Here is a 9,959-nt window from a genome sequence, read left to right as displayed (position 1 = left end):
GGTTTGTTAACGGGTTCGGTTCTTATACGGTTTAACATTATTCGGTCGATTCGGTTTCGGGTTTACTAAAATACGGTTCGGGTCGGTTTTCGGTTTCAAAAAAATCGGTTTTTAATCGGTTCGGTTCTCATTTGGGTCGGTCGGTTTCGGGCAGTTAAACGGTTTCAGTTTGAAATTTGACAGCACTAAATACATCTATTCTCCAAGTCGTTACACTTTTTTTGCTAAAAATGGCTTTAACCTAAAAATTAATAAATCAAGTAATTAACCATACATTAATACATATATAACCTCTAAAAATGGCTTCAAGAATGTTATTCTGCTAAAAAAACGAAAGAAAAGAAAGCTGATACTTTAACTAGACTAAAACAATGTTTGTGTACTACGTTCATGGTCCTTGTTGTTAATTAAACGATACTAAACTATGCTACGTAGTACGAGTATTTTCATCTGTTTTTCACTTATCAGCAACATCGGACTTGTTTCTTTTCTTAACAATGTACTCGAGCACAACATCAGTGACCACATATACCAGAAGCACACCCAGGTAGGCAATATCCCAACCTAGACCAGGATCAAGAAGCTTGAGACCTTGCAATATGTTGACGGTGCTTAATGCCAGTATCAAGTACCCAATTGTATGATGGTATCTGTTCCAGTATTTTCTAAGCTGATGTTCTTTATGTGGCCTTATTAGAAGAGCAGATACCTACAAAGATATTGTAAACAAAACACGAATTATATGTAAACCCTAATAAGTTGTGGCACCTTAATGAATATGTATGTATGTTATGTGTTACCTGAAGTGTGGCCACACAAAAGAGAATGATGCCGACCCATCTGTGGGATAGGTGGAAGAACTCGTGGGAGCCGTTGCTGATTTTGAGACCGGTGGCCCAACCAGCCACTCCGACAATGTAGGCTGTGAGTTGACACCCAACATGAAGGTAAAACCAAGTTGGGTCTGCTGATGGGATAAGAGCCTTCATATGCCTTGCTATTTTTATTCCAAGAGGCATCAATATTCCCCAGCTTACTACATTCATCACCCCATGCGCCTAGATCATAATTTTATTTTCATAAAACGTAGGGTGTAACATAACATATATAACAAAATTGGGACGTGCATACATATACTATCATGTAGTTTACATTTTTACAATATTATAAGTACATATCTAAGCATTATACGTATTACATACAGAATATAATATAATATTTACTTTTTGTGTTTTCACAATTATGTTTCTATTTTCACGTTTATCCATTAAAATGTTCATTCTTCTCAATTTTGTTAAATAAATTGTTTCCATGGCATGTAACATATATATGTACCTATACATTAGTTAACATAAAGGATTATTAAAACTAAAACATAAACTTACATATTTCCATGAGGAACCAAGACCTCCGGCACCACCAGTAGGAGCGAGGGCACCGGAAAGAAGATTAAGGGATGCCATGGAACGAACGTTAGGCCCCGAAAGCGGATGCTGTTGGATAGTCCCATCCGCGGAAAGGGCCCCTTCTTGCCAAACCTGGTTAAGCACCGTCCCATTATTAGGGACCTTAATCGTTGCAACCATAACAATCTCATCATTAACGATTTCAGCCTTAAGTCCCGTTACATTAAAACTCAAGTCACCCTTAGCAAGGGTGGTCGCATAGGACGTAATAGGGGACGTGTATGCCACAACGGACCCGTCTTTAGGACTACGGTAAGCCACCAACGATTGTGAACCTACCATGCCTTTTGCGGTAGGGTTAAGGGCCCATGCAACCCATTTTGAGGAGGCCCCCGGTCCCATACCGGGGTGGCGGTAGGCAATATCGAGTGTTTCCAACGAAGGGTCGTAGCTATAATGTAGGGCTGAGCTTAATACAGGGAGATCAATACAATTTTTATAGCCATTTGGTTTGTTTAAGGTCGCGGCGAATTTGTACTTGTTACATGGAATAGATTGAGCATTGGAACGTAGAGTTGTTGTAATTAGCAACATAAAAATTAATAAGTATCTTTTTTCCATAGTAGAAAATTTTTGATTTTTTTTTTTAGAGGAAAATTAGGCAAGTGTTAAATGTAAGATGAAAGAAAAAGAAATTATAGACAGTAAATCTGCATATAATATAAAGGAGAGAAGATAGGGGGAGAGGGATTTTAGGACAACTGCTAATTACCTACCACAAATGTGAAAATCAGATTATATATTTTTTTACCTAACAATATTATGTTATGTAAACAAAAACAAATTTTATTGTTTGCATTCTAGTTTATTTGGAATGTTAACATTCATAAATTGAAACAACTAGCTAGATTATCGGGTGGTTTTATTGTTACAATATGATTGTGTGGTTGAAGGTGAGGAAAAAATCTCACCTTAATTATTTGAATGGTGTAGGGTAACTACTAACTAGTGTCGTTTTAAACTCAATAAAGAAATTTACATTAGGAAGTCCTTCGTAACCAACAAATTCAACTTTTCATGAGGATATCTAATGGGGTTAATCAGTTAAAGAGAAAAAAGAACTAATATAAAGTCATTATTTAAAGGTAAAATTGGTAAAAACCACCTTGTATGTTCAACTTTTTTGAAAAAACCACCTTTTATGTTTTTTTTTTTTTTAATTAAACCACCTTTTAAGTATCTAAATTTTTAATTGCACCACCCCTATTTCAAATTATGACGAAAAAATTAACTAAAACGTCAAAGGGGCCCACAACTTGTGACTTTCGCTCCTAAATCATGTATTTTTTTCACCTCCAAAAACATTTGACCCTCCCCTTTATATATATGCATGACTAAATTGAGTAAAGCTCTAAAAAAACCAAACTTAATTTTGCTACAAAAATTAAATTGTAGTATTTGTTTATTCTCAAAACCTAAATTGAGGTAATTGAAGTGGATGGTTAAGATGGAAGGGAAAGATTTGCTATGGTTGATGATTTGGAAGTGGATGGTTGAGATACAACATGTTAGATTTGAAATAGGGGTGGTGCAATAAAAAATTTAGGTACTTAAAAGGTGGTTTAGTTAAAATAAAAACTTAAAAGGTGGTTTTTTTCAAAAAAGTTGGACAAAAAAGGTGGTTTATAGCAATTTTACCTTATTTAAAACCAATTGAGAAATGGGCCATGATGGGTCTTTGGCAAAAAAATATTTCCTTAGTGGGCTATTGGTACTACAAATACAACTCCATAAAAATTTTAAAAGAGATGTATAAATTTTAGAACCTCAAGTGTATCATGCGGTCATTCACATGGTACAATCAATTGAATACAAAGCTATCAAATAAGGGCATGTTCTCTTTAGATGATTTTTTTTTAGTTCAGTTCAGCTTTAATAAGTTCAGTTTAGTTCAGTTCTTAATTTCCTTCTCTCAAAAAGTATTCAGTTTTATTCAGTTCATTTCAGTTCAGCTCAATGCAGTCAATCAGAACAAGTCTTAAGTACTCTCGATTATTATTTACTTGTATATAATAAATGGCAACATCTCTATATGACTATATCAGGCAAGAAACTTTATAAATTTAACAAGTTGAAGTATAAAACTTTGCACATTACCTTAATATACTCTTGAGTGATTATTATAAAACACAAGAAGAAAAGGACAGTGCTGAACTGGTGGAGTTGAAAAAGCTCACAAAATTGACATTGAAATTAAATGTTATTTTATATAATTTCAAATCAAAGTATCAAACGTAACCTTTTATTTAAGAACAAAAGTTCTAATATGAACAACTACCACTTGTCTCGAATGTTTCATGATCGTGATAATAATCATGACGTTACACAGCTAAGAGGATAAAAGAACACAAAATAAAACTCTACATACTAGTATACTACAGTATTTCACATTAATATTGTCATTGTATTTGAAATTTCGACTCACTTATTATTTATTATTGGTCATCAAAATAAAATAGTTATAATTATATTAGGTTTTACGAGTATATAAAGGAAAAAATTAATATCTGCGATTTTATCACATATTTGTTTCAATGTAAATTTTTAAAATTTGTAACTTTATACTCATAGAAGCTTAATATACATAAAATCAGTGAATTTTATATGGTTAAAGATACATATTGAAGTAGCATGCATATAAAAGTCAAATGAGTTGAACTTTTAATAACGAAAATGCAGGCATGTATTTTGATGATGAGTAGCAGTTTGACAATAGGCGGTAGCTAAGAGGAAGGGGTCAGAGTGTGTATGTCACAGTGTGCAAGCGGGCAAAAGCTCAAGTACAAGGAATTATGCACTGTCCGCCACTAAATTAAAAATAGGATGTTGATAGAAAATAAAATCATACAAACTGATAAGGTTTGGTCCCATATTTTTATATCCTTAGCCCCCCAACTGTTTAATTTCCTTGGACCATCATCATTTTCCCTCCACAAAATTTATGAACTAGTAATTGTTTGACCATTCAATGTCTTAATCAAGTTGTTGCTATGATGTATAATAGTTGATCATTCTAGCTAGTGTTGTATTACTTAGGCAATCAGTGCGCAGTTGGCTTGTAAATGGTTTACTTATTAAACGGTTTAGGTTTAGCCACTTGATGTTATTATTTAGGTGTTCATATTGGTTGATTGACGTTGTTAGTTACAAAATTGTTCAATTGTTTATGGCTTAGGGCCTGTTCATTAATTTCAGTTCAGTTCAGCTCCAATCAGTTCATTTCCCTCTCTCATAAAATATTTATTTCAACTCAGTTAAGTTCAGTTTAGTTCAGCTCCAATCAGTTCAGTTCAATTCAGCTCATTTCAGTAAATGTGAACTGGCTCTTAACCAAAAGTCGTAAATAAATGTTTTTCACTCCGTATTATAAAGATAATTTTTTTTTTGTACATTTATTTGTGGTAAAACTCTAAAACGCTGACACATTAATTGTTAAAGACAATAGAAAATGGGTGGGTTAGGGATTTGGGGGTGCAAGACCTCTAGTGCTAGATGTTGATAACAACAAACAACAATACTAATGAGGAATTGAAAGGGATCGAAGATGCCTAAGCCCCACGAATAGCCATTTCAAATACATCAATCTACATCATAATTCCAAAACCATATAGGAAATCAAGACTCAAGCAAAATCGTGAGGCTTATAACACAATTAATTGAATTGTTAGTATACGATGACTAGTCACTTCAATATAAAGAATAGTATATCCCATTTTGCAAGTATAATTTTTTTATTTTTTTTTATTTTTATTTTTATGGTGTAGAGAGAACCATTCATAAGGGCATATGATGTAGACAGAATTTGATCTCATGTCTTGAGTATCATCCCTCAACATTTTAACCAATTAAGTTAGTTGATCATCCACGACAAGTATAAATATTTGAACCATTGACCTTTAAAGTTTGTCAAAGCACATTAAAAAGTAAAAATATTAGTAAAAAAATTTAACACATTGATATTTTTAAAATAAAGGCCATTTATATTTATTTTCTTAATTATATAAAGTTCTTAATTATAGCTTAGCTAGGATGGCATCAATAAATGTAATGTAAAATCAAGTGACCCATTAATATTAGGACAGCTCCAAAAATACAATAGTCTATATATTTACATTATTAACTTGAGAGGGATTGAGTACTTTGTTTTTCATCGTTTAATTTCCACTCATATTGTATTGGCTTAGTTGTCACACCAATGTTTATTGCAAGTTTACAACCAAATAATTCTTTCAAAATAATTATAAAAATAAAATTTTTTTTTAAAAAAAAAACATGTGGTAAGTGGTAATCAACTTTCAAGCAATTAATATAAATAGTATAATAAGTGATTATTGTACTGGGTTTACTAAGTAGTGGTGAAAAAAGTAATCAAGTATTCATCAAAAAGACAGCTTTGGATGCTTACTATTTTTTGTCAAAGCCTGAGAGCAATTAATCAAAACATAAGTCCAAGTCTGCGGGATAATCATCAAGCTAAGTAACTAGTTTTTTTCTCTTAAAGCTGGATAATATAATTTAATCCGTGGTGATGATATTATACTGTAGAGCGTTATGTTCAATTCATCTGATAAACATTAACCTTATTTGTACGTTAATCATTAACAAGAAAAGAAATATATCACATACATGAGATTTATTAGAATCATATTAATGCATACTATTCACTGATTAAAAGAAATTTGTAATCTAAAATAGACGTGGTTTGATCTAGCTTAGCATGATCAACAGATCAAATATTTATTTTCTGAAGTAAGCAAATACTTGCTCAAACAACATGAATAAATAAATTATGAACAAATCTTTAATACATTTAACATAATCTAGCTTAGCATAATTAGCAATGCATGAATCAAAAATATATGTTGATCAATGTAAGTTAAACAACATTTAGTTTAATCTAATGAAGTACATTTTCTAGCTTCTATGCAGTTGTAAGACTTGTAACACTTGTAAGCATTGTATATATCATTTTCTTATATATATTTAAAGTATAAGATTACGTGTCGGTAAAATATACTCCGTAGGTTTTAATATATGTTTGTGTTGTTATTATGACAAACATGCTTTATTTTTCACTTATGAGGAGTCAAAGTTGGTTCTAAGTTTTTGTGCATCATTATAAAATAAAGTTAGTGTTTACCTGTAAAAACATCTTAGTTATCACTATCATTATTTTCTTGAAATAATTATTAACCACACAATATAAAGGATATTATTGCTTAGTTTGGACTCTATAATTTCATTTCAATCTTTAATTATATTCTTTGACAAAATGGTGATGTCAAGTAGTAGCTTTAGTTTGTGTGTCACTCTCGACTTGCGTTTTTTTTTTTTTTTTTTTTATCTCCATTAATTTAATTACGTGTGCAATATAATTATGCTTTATGCATTCGTTAATCTTTATCAGTCAACCTTGAATTATCTCTTTTTCTTTTTTTCCCTCACGGGACCTTCTTAGAACTTACCTTCATATATCGACAAATTCATTATATTAAATACATACGGAGCATACATATATATATAAAATCTTTGCACCAAAAGAATAATATCAATTTTGGGCTCCTAGCCTTATATTATTAGCACCGATAAGATCTCAGTCCTAATTAATTTATTATATATAAGATCATATCAATGTATATAGACTAGTTCGACTCAATTTTAGTTTAACATGTTGTACAAAATACGAGTACTTTTACTTAATATCATTTTTAGCAAACTCTCTTTACTATGGAAGTATATATGGAATATGCAATACAGTGTCTAGCTTGCTCCTTTCACTCCATATTACGGAGTATTTACACAATTTTGCCATTCTTTATGCCCTTATTCAACTTTTTTTATTTTATTTCATATATTTATATTCACCTTTTCGGATTTCAGGTTCTCCTATCACTCGTTTTTTGTTTTAAATGACTATTTGTTAATTGATTTCTTTCAATTTAATTAATCATTCATATAAATGTACGTATTATTACTATTATTGTACACGCTAGAAAACTCTATATAGCCTCAAATCCTGATTGCTAATTAAGCTAGCTACTACCTTATTCTGTTTTGAAAGGTTCTTACATTACAATATTTGATTATGTTTAGAGTATAATTTGAAATCTTTGATCCCAAGTCTCACTATAATATTAAATATAATCGTTATAATTATTTCTCATATAAATTTCAATATAATGATATCAAAAATGTATATTATTGTAGTCCATGCAAATTATACATGTGAAATGCAAATAATTTATGTAAAGAGTTTCATGCAACGAAGGTAGTACATGTGAAACATAAGGTTTCTTGTAATAGACTAATAGTTCGTGCTCCTCCTTGTCTCTTTGATGTGGTACAGGTCATGCATTCATGCATCAAAACCTTATTTACTCAGTAAGAAAGATACTTGTGTCGTTCGTTGGTTGTTACGTATGATATCAAACCTAGCTATAGGAATATCTTACAAGATAATTTAATTATTTATACTCTTACTTATACTAGTATGTCCTAAATTGGTGCAATATTATACCTACTACAAGGCTACGTAGTAGTGTAGGTAGTACATATATACATGAAGCAAATCATAAATAAATAAATAAATACGTAGTAGATAAATATTTATTATAAAAATAAATAGAATAAAAGGAGTAAAATGCGTAGGTTTATAATGGTTCAAGCATTGAGGTCGGGGTTGGGACAACCAAATCTGCCTAATCCAATGTTGACTCTTTAATTAAGGGTGATTTACAACTCATCATGTCCTTAATTCAAACCAATGCACCTCACTATTTTCATTATTATATTAATATTTTAGTTAATTTCAGTACAAGTGTACTATATCAATTTTTTAAATTAGTATTTAATTTTATTTAATTTAGGTGTAGTGCCCTTAGGATTCAAAAATGAGAAGTGCAATCTAAGACTCACACGTTTTCACAATATTTTGCTTTTAATTATTTTTAAGCTATAATTTGTCCTTTTTATTATATTTTATAATTATTTTTGTGAATTTGTCGTATTTGTTGATACTCACCGATTAATGGATTAGCAATTTTTATCAGTAGTGGAATGAAGATATAACAAAATATATACAAATATAATAGAGCATCTTAGGCTATTAATTTTTTTTAACATTAATTACCAATATTTATATTTTAGTAATTTATTAGAATGTCTTAAACAGTACAGATTGGTGTTTTAAATAAGTACAATAGTACAGCTTAGGCTTTCTTCCAAAAAAAAAAAAAAAAAAAAAAAAAGAAAGAGTACATCTTTGGCTTGCATTTCTTTCCACAATCTATGATATTTTTGTCCATCTTTTATATAATCAATTAACATGTCCTCTTGGCATGTATTTTATGGATGTGGTCATTAGTGGAGGTTAAATTAAAGGGTTTTTTTTTTATTTTTTATTACATATACCAAAAAAAGGAAATCTAATTTAGTTTATCATTCATCTTGCCTTCTCTGATTTCTCCTTAAAAAATTTCCTTTTAAAATGTCCTTCTTAAAGCGAATACATGCGAAGGGGACATGCATGTTACGTTTATAGTTACTAAAAAAACCACACAAATAACTCTTTTTACACAACTCTTAAAACGAAAGTTTATACTCCGATCCGTAGGATGCATTGCCTTGTAATTTTAAAATTTTAAGTATTAGCATCAACTAACTACGCTTTGACAAATTGATGTTGGTTGCAAACTTGCAACTAATCATAGACAAAACACCCAACAAATTACTATTTCAAAACAATATATCTAATCACATCTCTGCTAATAAAAGTCATCAGATCACCTTAATGTTACTTACGTAGCATACTAGCTAGCGTATATAAAACTTATCCATTAACGAAAATTTGATTATATATGTTGCAGTAGTAATTACTCATACAACATTTGGTTGCACCAAAAATTAAAAGATATCCGTGCAACCAGCTATATACTTAGATTCTTTGTGATCTTAATCAACCAATAACAATCAAACTTTTTTTTAATTAATTCTTACACATTAGCTAAATTAGAAAACTAATATTGATTATGCTTCATAATGTGGTATAATTCCCCTAAAATAATAGATTATGTAGGTACAAATACGATTGGTCCCGACAAAACCAAACTAAACGATCATAGATATTTGACCTCTAAAGGTCCAAAGAGACAATCATAACACTAAAAAAAATAAGAATGCTCCAATTAATTAAACATTTGTTAACACTAATTACTAGATCAAATCTATATCAACATGTAGCATCCTTCCTGTCTAATTATAGTACTGTTTTCCCTAGTCCTAAAGCCACAAACAATAAATTATACCAATTACTTACTTAATTAACTTAACACTCCTCGTTAATTAATCATGTTCCACGTACTAGCAAGCACGTGTGAAAGTACAAAAAGGCCGGTCCAAGAAATCAAAACCGTTGGACCGTCAAATCTCACACATTTCGAGGCAAAAGCAACAGTTGACTGTCTCTAAAATTCAAGATGAATACACCGTTGGATG

The 9,959-nt window shown here is 30.6% G+C and overlaps 1 pseudogene; it reads right to left on the bottom strand.

The window, feature by feature from the left end:
* Nucleotides 1–457: 457 nt before the first annotated feature.
* LOC145610870 (cytochrome b561 and DOMON domain-containing protein At4g17280 pseudogene) lies at nt 458–2,027 on the bottom strand (annotated as a pseudogene).
* Between the last annotated feature and the right edge of the window lie 7,932 nt (nt 2,028–9,959).

The sequence above is a fragment of the Chenopodium album genome, chromosome 24, assembly GCF_948465745.1.
Source record: "Chenopodium album chromosome 24, dcCheAlbu1.1, whole genome shotgun sequence".
NCBI lineage: Eukaryota > Viridiplantae > Streptophyta > Magnoliopsida > Caryophyllales > Amaranthaceae > Chenopodium > Chenopodium album.
This window is presented reverse-complemented; position numbering and strand designations above follow the sequence as displayed.